At 37.2% G+C, this 10,442-nt stretch overlaps 1 long non-coding RNA gene across 1 annotated transcript; it reads left to right on the top strand.

Moving 5' to 3' along the window:
* The first annotated feature begins 15 nt into the window (after nucleotides 1-15).
* On the top strand, nucleotides 16-2,871 carry LOC118479165. Its single transcript, XR_004859512.1, has 2 exons — nucleotides 16-94; nucleotides 525-2,871. It is a non-coding gene; the product is annotated as an uncharacterized LOC118479165 (long non-coding RNA).
* The last annotated feature ends 7,571 nt before the right edge of the window (nucleotides 2,872-10,442 follow it).

Raw genomic sequence — 10,442 nt, 5'->3', positions numbered from 1 at the left:
GCGGCTCCTGGTGGCCCAGACGAGAGTTGAACCTTCGCTCTACCTGCCCGTGGATTTACGTGCAGAAAGACAACGGAGCCGACGTCTACCCAAGGTAAACAAACTTCTTAATCTACATGCTCAAGGCATTTATATTGTACATATTGTTTACTTTTTTAACCTTATCATATCTCTGTTTGACCAGTCTAAACGTATTTCCCCCTAACACTTCTTTGATCTATATATTTTTTCAAAGCTTTAAAACGACATGTTTTGTATACAGCTATTGTTTCTATTGTAAGCTTTCAAACTTTATAAAAAATACAGTACGGAAGCATACAGAAGTAACTTTCTCTTACACCACATGAGTTAAAGTATGCGTGCTATGTGAAAAGGTAGGGCAAAGTTCTTTATGTAATCATATGAACTGAACGAAATTATACTTCCTCCATCTTCTTTTGCTATTCTATTTCGTAACTGCTCCAATCATTTTCTTACCAATCCGTTTAATTCACGTTCGCATTCCTTCCTTTCTTCCCCTCCAGATATGTTCGCGAGGCGAAATGTCTGTGCGACGAGTGTCTGGAAAGTACCTCAATGAGCTGCCAAAGACTGGAGGTGAACGCTACAGTTTTCAGACGGGTGGGTTGTAAGGATGGGGTCGCCCTTATGAAAAAGGAACAGATTCTGGTCAAAGTGGGATGCTACTGCGCAAGCCCAGTCAACGGTTCCGGCCCAGTCATCGATACCTCTAACGTCATTTGGAGCTAAACACAAGGTTTGAACCTGTGTCTTCCAGAACAAAAACCGGCGAGTAACGCCTGAGATTCGATGATGTTTTCCTCTTGACGAGAAGCTACAATGGTAAAAGTGTGAACGATCTGATATTCTATTTCTATCTATCTATCTATCTATCTATCTATATCTTACACTCTCCCACCCCTCATCCCATCCCTGTCCATAAGCCTGCCTTTAGTTCTGGAACTCCCTTAATCTTCTATGTATCTATTTACTCACAATACCTTTCTCAATCTTTTCAATCTTTTCTTTTTTTCCAATCTTCGTTCACATATTGTAGTCTCGTCAAGGAAATTCGTAGATCAAATTGATCTAACATTAGCACACAACGTGTGCTCTATGTGCTCGATATCTATTTCATACGTATTCTTTTTTCGTTTTCCTCTTTTTGTACATAGAATATTACCTTCATGTTTTAACCTGAATACATTCCACCTTTACTATATTTTCAAGCACAAAATAATCTGTAAAACTTATACTGTTTCATTCAGTTTGAGAGTGTTTCATTTTTATTATGCTTCTGTGGTTGCAAAACTTGGTGTTAATAACTTTCATTTTTAATTGTAGTTTTAGTTTTTGAAAAAGATACAATATGGCAGAAAACCACAATTCTTTAACTGCAAGCATCAATTATTTTCTCCGAGACATTATCCTTATAATATGATTTGAGGAAATATTAATTAATTGTTCAGAACAAGCTACAGCACAAACCCGAATTCTTCAGATTTAAAACGGACCTATGGAATCTATAACGCCTCAATAAGCTCTAAGACAGATGAGTCTCAAGAAGATATTTAATTGGTTTTAAATTATCAGTATCAAGTAGTCAAAATTTTTCAAAACAAATTATGTTTCTATGATCTCGTGATGATGCTGCTCCGTTTCGTTTATTAACATAATATCTAAATCTTTATTTTAAAACCACATACTTGTGTTCAGAGATAAGGCTTTGTTTTACCTTCCCTTTACTGTACAAATGGATTTTTACATCAATTTATTTATGGATACTTGCACGAACTATTGAAAATGTTTTTGCCTTCTTTGTAATTTTCGGATGAATGAACATTTCCTAATAATACGTAGTATTCTTTTCTGTGATTGATCTACGTTTACGTCTTTCAACATTGCCTTGATTTCTCGTCCTTTTCATGAAATACTCAACGAATAAGATATCATCCTTGCAGTATTACTTACGACTACTTTCGAATTGTTCCTGTGCATATTTAAAACATATCAGGCTAAGGTCGTTTTGACATACAGACCAGAGCCTTCCCTGTCAAACAGAGCTGTTGCATAAAATACCGGAGATAGAACTACATCACTGTAGATACTGTATAAAATGTGATGTATTCAGTTGGGGGATTTTTACATGTTATACTTGAATTACAACTGTACAATTTATATATGAGCACTCCCTCGATTGATAAATGAGCAAGTCTCCTCTGAATAGAGGGGACAAAAAGTAAAATATGCCATGTATGTGTGTTCGTTTGTGTGTGTGTGTGTGTGTGTGTGTGTGTGTGTGTGTGTGTGTGTGTGTGTGTGTGTGTGTGTGTTTGTGTGCGTTTGTGTATGAAACGCACAACATTATGTAATTGTATTGTAAATACAATGTTGATAACAAGGAGATTAGCATAATATTTGTGATGGTCTGGTGCTTTAAATAAGTCTCGTCTTGTTATGATATGTTCAATAATCCCAAGCTGCCATATCCAAAGTCACACGAGTACTCAATAACTTATTTGTCTCTCCAGAAACATAAAATTTTATTGTTTCAGTATTCTAATATTTCAGCGTTACAGAAACGCAATTCCCATGGAAATCCGTACTGCCACTCATTACAATATTTCATATTTTCTGTGTTCCCTTTGTCTTTTTATGTAAAGCAACTGATGTTTTATCCAATAATAATATTGTTTATTTATTTAAGTTGCCTCTTTGATATTGCCCTATGTAAATTTTACCTGTTGATTTTGTATTTAGTTTGCCATTCGCAGCGAACGACTGTTGTTATAATGTTATTTATTTGACCAGATTTGGTCTCAAATAATGCTTTTATGAAATAAAATAATTTAAATTTGGAGAAAAAAAAAATTCTGTATTTTTCTTTACTTTCACTGTCTTACTTATTGACAAACAGACGAATTGATAGGTAAAGAAACATACACTGTATTTACGTGCACACTCTCTCAGGTAGGCACACCATGTACACACTTATCAAATACCTACACACTCATACACACAGACACAGACACACACACACATACACACACAGACACACACATACACACACTCACAAAGATAAATATTGAAGGAGAGACAATGTGAGAAAATGAGAGTGAGAGAAAGAGAGAGAAGAAAAGATGTAGAGAGGGAGAGAGAGAGGGAGAGAGAGAGAGAGGGAGAGAGAGAGAGAGAGAGAGAGAGAGAGAGAGAGAGAGAGAGAGAGAGAGGGAGGGAGGGACAGACACCAAGGCTGAGAGGACAAGAATACCCTCTGCACAGATTCAGATACTCGCTATCTCTTGGTGTCGCATACAAGTGCTCGGTACAAAGTTCATTCAGGAGGGCCTCAGAAAACTCCACCGTGGTTAAAAAAGAAGCATGTGTGTGCATGTGCGTGTGTATGTGTATGTGTGTGTGTGTGTGTGTGTGTGTTTGTGTGTGTGTGTGTGTGTGTGTGTGTGTATGCGTAAGTGTGTGTGTGAGTGTATGTGCGTGTATGTATGTGAGTCAGTGTTTGCGTGTGTTCTTTCCCTACTAGATAAAGGCTCTCATTTATATATATATATATATATAAAGGAGCAAAAGGTGAGATTAAACAATTGTAACTAATAATAGTCCAAAACTTCACAAGACAAAAAAAAAGCCCAAATAAGACTGAAAATGTTATTGGCGCAAAGTGATCTAAGACTACTGTTTCATTGTGTCAAAATGGTCCAAGACTACTATTTTATTGTCTCAAAAAAGGCCAAAGACTATGCTATTTATTGTCTGAAAAAAATGCCTAAAACTAATATTTCATTGTCTCCAAAACATCTTTGGACTTATATTTTATGTCAAGCGATATTCCACACTTAGTAGAAAAGGCCTGCTGCTGTCGTGTAGTTAGTCACAAACTTGCTCAGGTCCTCAATCATTTATAAGATGCTTTTTCACACGTTTTGGTCCCCGCACTGTACCTAGAAACAGACACACACGCACCCGAACAATTATCACTCATTTATCTATAAACAGTTAGTAAGAGTTTGATTGGCTTTTTGAAAAGAACCAAGTTGTGCCTTTTAAATGCGAAACCATGGATCTGTTCTACCCCCCCCCCCAACCGCCCCCAAACACACACCTGCCGCACCCCGCCCAGCCTCCACCTTTATAAAGATTCTTAAATATAGGTTTATCTCTCAAGTTAACACTAAGGCTTGTACATTTGCGTAAACGAGTTTACACTGCTTGTGATATTGTTCATCCTAGATAGAACCAAATCGAATGTGTCTGAAGTCAGGAAAGGAGGATTCGAACCCGGGTCACGAGAAAACATTGTTTCCAATCATGATGTCAATAGCCCTATCAGTTCAAAGGTATCTTACTAGATCTAACAAAATTTGTTTTAACCGTTTCAGTTTCGACTTTAAGTCTAAAGTTGGGAGCGTCTTCAAAAATACAAGTTTCTTTTCTGACCATCAATAATTCGTTTATAGAGGAACCAGCCACCCATGGAAAGGAGCTGTTTTAGCCACAAGTTTCACACTTGGCTGCTTTGCAGGCGACCATAGTTCGAATCTTGACTAAATAACAGATTTTAAAACTTATGTTGGGAATTATTTTTTCCATATTCATTGAAACGTGTGTGGGTTCCTTTCTGACATGGACGTCAGAGCAAAGGTCCTAACTTAAAAAAAATCGATAGTGGATGAGTGGGGGAGTTATTGTATTAGCTAAACAGTACATCGTATAACGATACTGTCTTGAAAACTTCGTAAACAAAATATATTTATTGTTACTTGGGTAATTAGTTTGACCAAAGTTTGAAAAGAAAATTCCACCACCATCTACTTACATTTATTTTGATCCTTTTCCTTGAGAGGGTTGCCTTGAAACTGCCTGTTAGAGGAAACCTATAGTGTATGGAATACATCACATCTGAATCATGGAAATATAAACCACCATCAGTGAGTGGGAATCAAACTTATGAATTTTGAGTTCGGGTCAAAAAGACTAGCCCTAACACGAACTCTTTTAAGCCAGACAGCGGTTTACCAAGGCCTCCGTGTACAATAAGACATGGGTTAATACAATACAGAAAGAAGTGTAATTATAATTGTATTAGTGTTTTACGTGCCCCCCATCTCCTCTATTAAAGCTAATCATTCAGGAGCTGGACTTCTTTGACCCCAACTGTCGAGACCAACCCAGACTGAAGAGGACACAACGTTCCTGGAAATACACGGATATACATGACAAAAATTAGTCTCAACTCGAGAATCGAACTCAAGTCATCTGCGCGGACCACCACAATTAATGCCGGTATAAAGCAAAACAACTTTAGAATAAGCATGTCTATAACGTATCTACATGAGACAAATGCAAACCGTTACTGCAATAACTGTAAATGCTGTTTTACTTCCTCATCAACAAAATTGTAATCGTTCAAAAAGGGAATACAACAACCCCGCACACCTCGGACCAACCGTGACTGAGATCGGGATATAACATCCCAGTATACATAATATGGGCGTATTGAATGTTTAAAAAACCCTCCCAACACGGGAATCGAACTATTCCCCCACACCTCCTACCCGTCAGCCAATCGTAAGCTCAGATTAACAAACGAGGATGTGCCAAAAATAACTCTCCTAATCAACCACGGATCTCCCTCGCCGTGTGACGTTCCGCCAACACGTTCGCCGGGACTATAAATTCGTGGTGTTTCCGACCTTGTCAGCACTAAGGACAGAAACGGGGAACCAGTCACAACAAAATTAAGAACATCTTGTCTCTGTTTAGCAGCTTTAACTACAATCTAGAACTTTTAAACCAGCATTTATTGTTGAGGCTTTCTTTCTCTAACCAAGACGTAGAAGAAAAACAAGGAATTTCTTTGTTTTAACGTGAAGGATTTGTAAAATCTCAAATTAATCGTAGAAAACTTCAGAAAATAAAAACTTTCTGGGATCAAGACTTCATAAAAAAAAGACCATCAGACAGAGCTGAATAAATTAGCAAGAAAGTGCGAGAAGACTGATCGTCATTTTCCAAGACTACAAGAGTAACAAACAGTCCAGTAAAAACAAAACAAAACAAAGATGAAAATCTCAATGTTCTTGAAGAAAAACATGACCATCCAAATGCTAGCAGTACTCGCTGTACAGTTGTTTTTCTGTGAGGCCAAACCTCACATCATCGGGGGTTCTGTCAATCTGGCTTTGTCAGAGGACGACGGACACAACTCCAGGTTTGGCGCTCTCAAACCTCCCAGATGGCTCAACTCAATCATGTCTTCTTCCGCCCTCCGAAGTGTTGACGAACACAACAACGGGATTTCTTCCTCCATTTCTTCTGTCGTCGATTCATCTTCAGACGATGTCTTCAGCCGTATCCGATCCCCTGGGGAACCTTTAGGTCCAATCTTCCTCCACAACGAAGACCCGTCAACCTCTTCCTCCTCCTCCTCACTCGTCCACACATCGTCAGATTTGAACCCCTTCCTCCGCGCCAAACGTGATGTCGACACCAGCTGCCCGCTCCCAGAAGACATGCCCCAGCAAGTGAGAGACCTCAACAACTTCTTGGAAGCTGACCAGTTTATCCGACTGGAACCCGAACAGCCTGAGGTTGAAGCTATCCCGACAGACCAGCCCCCAGCTGACCAGTGTCCAGCCTCTAGCGGCTCCTGGTGGCCCAGACGAGAGTTGAACCTTCGCTCTACCTGCCCGTGGATTTACGTGCAGAAAGACAACGGAGCCGACGTCTACCCAAGGTAAACACACTTCTTAATCAACATGGTCAGGACATTCAGTAATTTTTAACAAATAATTTATTGCTAACAGTTTCTATATTAATACATCTTTATTTGATTTGTTTAGCTAATGATACATCTATTTATCTGTGGGTTTTTTTTTTCAAAACACATCATTATAATAAAAGACGGAATCATACAGAACTAACTATTTTTATATACACGTGGTTGAATAAAGGTGTTGTCTGAAAATAAAGGGCAAAGTTCTTTTATGCAATCATACCAACTAAACTTAACTTCCTCTCTCTATTGCTCTGTTAATACTTACTTTCTTCATTCACCAAAATGTTAAATTCACTTCCGCATTCCTTCCTTTCTTCCCTTCAGATACATTCGTGAGGCGAAATGTCTGTGCCTTGAATGTCTGAAAAGTACCTCAATGAGCTGCCAAAGACTGGAGGTGAACGCTACAGTTTTCAGACGCATGGGTTGTAAGGATGGGGTCGCTCTCATGAAAAAGGAACAGATTCTGGTCAAAGTGGGATGCTACTGCGCAAGCCCAGTCAACGGTTCCGGCCCAGTCATAGATACCTCTGACTTCCCTTGGAGCTAAACACAAGGTTTGAACCTGTGTCTTCCAGAACGAAAACCGGCGAGTAACGCCTGAGATTCGATGATGTTTTCCTCTTGATGAGAAGCTACAATGGTAAAAATGTGAACGATCTATCTATCTATCTATCTATCTATCTATCTATCTATCTATCTATCTATCTATCTGTCTATCTATCTATCTATTTTTCCAATCTTCGCTCACATATTATAGTCTCACCAAGATAATTTGTAGATCAAATTGATCTAGATAAGCGTACAAAGTGTGCTCTGTGTGTTGATTTTTTACATGTGTGCTTGTTTGTTGGTTGTTTTTTGTTGTTTTTTTTGCTTTTTGTACATAGGAGATTACTTTTTGAATCTTATAATTTAACCTCCACATATTCCACACAGTAAATTTTACTATGTTTTCAAGCACAAAGTCATCTTTAAAATTGATAACGGTGAATTTCACTCGCTCCGAGCGTTATCTTTTTTATTGTCCTGTTGTTGTGAATCATGAAGTCAATAGCCTTACTTCAAAGAATAGTTTTAGCTTGAAATAAAAAGCCCAAACAATAAAAAAAAAACAACAACAAAGAAAAAACAATATATTTGAAACACAAAATAAATATTGTAAAAATAAAATTCTATAGTTTTCTCGGAGATATACCAAATTCATGATTTGAGAACTTTTTCGAAATAAGTAACTTTCTGAAAGCTTTTGACTTCAAACGACCATGTCAGTTTTATAACGCCTCAAGAAGATTTAAATTAATCTTTAAACTTCAGCATCATTTCTAATTGTATATCATCAAATTGTCATACTGGGCAAAACAAACTGTTTCTATTTAGTGATATTGTTGCGATTTTTTAAATGTTTACCTAAACCTATGTTAAAAACCACAATTTTGTGTTCAGACTTAGACCGTCTTGCTTACCATTTTACATGACTTTATACTTCACAAATTGGTACATGGTGTGCAAATCGTACTGTATTTGGATATTTGCCTGAACTGTTGAAACATGCTTTTCTCTTTTTTCTTTTTACTGTTATTTTATAATTATTATTATTTTAAAAAATTTTTTTTTTTGGGGGGGGGGGTATTTTTTATCGAATTTTTTTCTTAATTAGTGACTTGTTAACGCTGATTTCCTTCAATACTATCTTACTTGATTCCTAGTCCTTTCTTTGAAATGCTCAACAATAAAATATTGCCCTTACAGTTTTGACAAAATGTTATGTATGTTTGAAACATATCAGGCTAAGTTCGTTTTGATAAACAAACCAGAGCCGACCCTGTCAAACAGAGCACCCGACTGGAGCACAAAATACCGGAGATAGAACAACATCACTGTAGATACTGTACAAAATGTGATGTATTCAGTCTGGGGCCTTTATAATATTAAACATTAATTTTGTTATAAGTTTACAAATATGTGGGCACCGAATCACACTTTTATGACTAAGCAAGACTCCTATAAATAATCGAAATATGGAAAGTAAAATGAGTATGTTTGTATTTCTGTGTATGTATATGTGTGTAAAAGTCTAAGTGTGTTTGTATAACACTAAACACACTCATTATATCATAATTGCTATGTAAATACAGTGTTGATCAACATGGAGTTTAGCCTATCTCTGGCGACGGGGAGCTTTAAATAGATGATGTATTGTTTTAATACTGCGTGCAATATTGCCAAGCTGCCATATTATAATACTTATTTGTCTCTCCAGAATTTTTAAAAAAAGTATTCTAGCATTCTGGCGTTCCATAAATGCATTCGCTATGGAAATCCGGACCGCCATATGGAGAATATTATTTCATGATTTCTATGTTTTTAATGCCTTATCAATGGACGTAGTTGCTATTTCATCCAATAATATTGTTTAATTGTCTAAGTTGCCTTTTGGATATTTAAAAAATATAAATCATGCTTGTTAAACTTGTATCAAGAGTGCCATTTGCAGCAAGCCGCTATTGTTAAAATGCTATTTTTTTGACTTTGCATTTTTAAAAATTATGTCTCAAAGAATGATACATTTTTATATTTTAATAAAACATTTTTACAATGAATAAAACTGGCTTTGTGGGTGTTTTCTTTCTCATTAAGTTTTTTTTTTCAAAATAGTTTTCGACAAACCGTGATACTGATACGTTAAGGAAAGGGGGTGTTGTCTTCTTTCCAGTTGTACCACAACCAAATACATGTATGTACTTATTGTACTTAGTGGAGCAAGCCACCAAGACTTATCACATACAGTCGAACTTGCTTTACGGGCTACTGAAACTGCACAAGCAACCACTTTCCAACTCCTCCCCCCCCCCAAATTAAAAAAAAAATTAAAAAGAAATAGAAAAAAACGAAAAAGAAAAGAAATAATGGGTGTTTTACAAAGTATTATAAGAACACTGTCCAATATGTTCACCTGTCTAAGACAACCATTTTTCTTCTGGACAAAGAGTGGCCGTACAGGATAATTTCAACACTGCTCTGCTCGACAGTAAGCTCTATGTGTTTCACATTGTATCGCCCGGGCCATGACAGGCGTTATATAAAGACAAAACTGTCTAAGACGACCACCATATATGAGGAGGAATGTGGTCGTCTTAGACAGTTTACCGTCTTACACATAATATAATATTTGTTTAAAATGCAGTGGGAAATGGGAAGAGGCCGTTTGTAAAAATGATTGTTTTATTCGGCAGGTAGCATGGTAGAGCAGGTTCGACCACACATTATGTGAAAGAGGGATACAAAATTGTTAGTCTCTAAAATGTGTGAAAAGTGAGCGCTGCCCATCACACAAAGGTTTTTAAAAAAGTTTTAGTAAGAGTTTTATGGCAAGTGCAACACAAATAGGTCACATTTGTGCCAAAGATAAGATGTTTTACTAGAGAGCAACATACAAAGAGCAACATACATACGACAGATAAAGACGATACATGTTTGAAAGGAAAGAAGGAACAAACCACACCAGAGAATACACCATCCTCCCATTGAAAAGGTTGATATGCACGGCAATACAGAGTTGTGCCGCACACAAAAGAGTTAAAGTTTACTTGAGCCATCCTTCGGAACTTACGTGACCTAACGAACATAAGAGCGGGGGGCGGGG

This window comes from Aplysia californica, unplaced genomic scaffold (genome assembly GCF_000002075.1).
Source record: "Aplysia californica isolate F4 #8 unplaced genomic scaffold, AplCal3.0 scaffold00031, whole genome shotgun sequence".
Taxonomy (NCBI): Eukaryota; Metazoa; Mollusca; class Gastropoda; order Aplysiida; family Aplysiidae; genus Aplysia; species Aplysia californica.
This window is presented reverse-complemented; position numbering and strand designations above follow the sequence as displayed.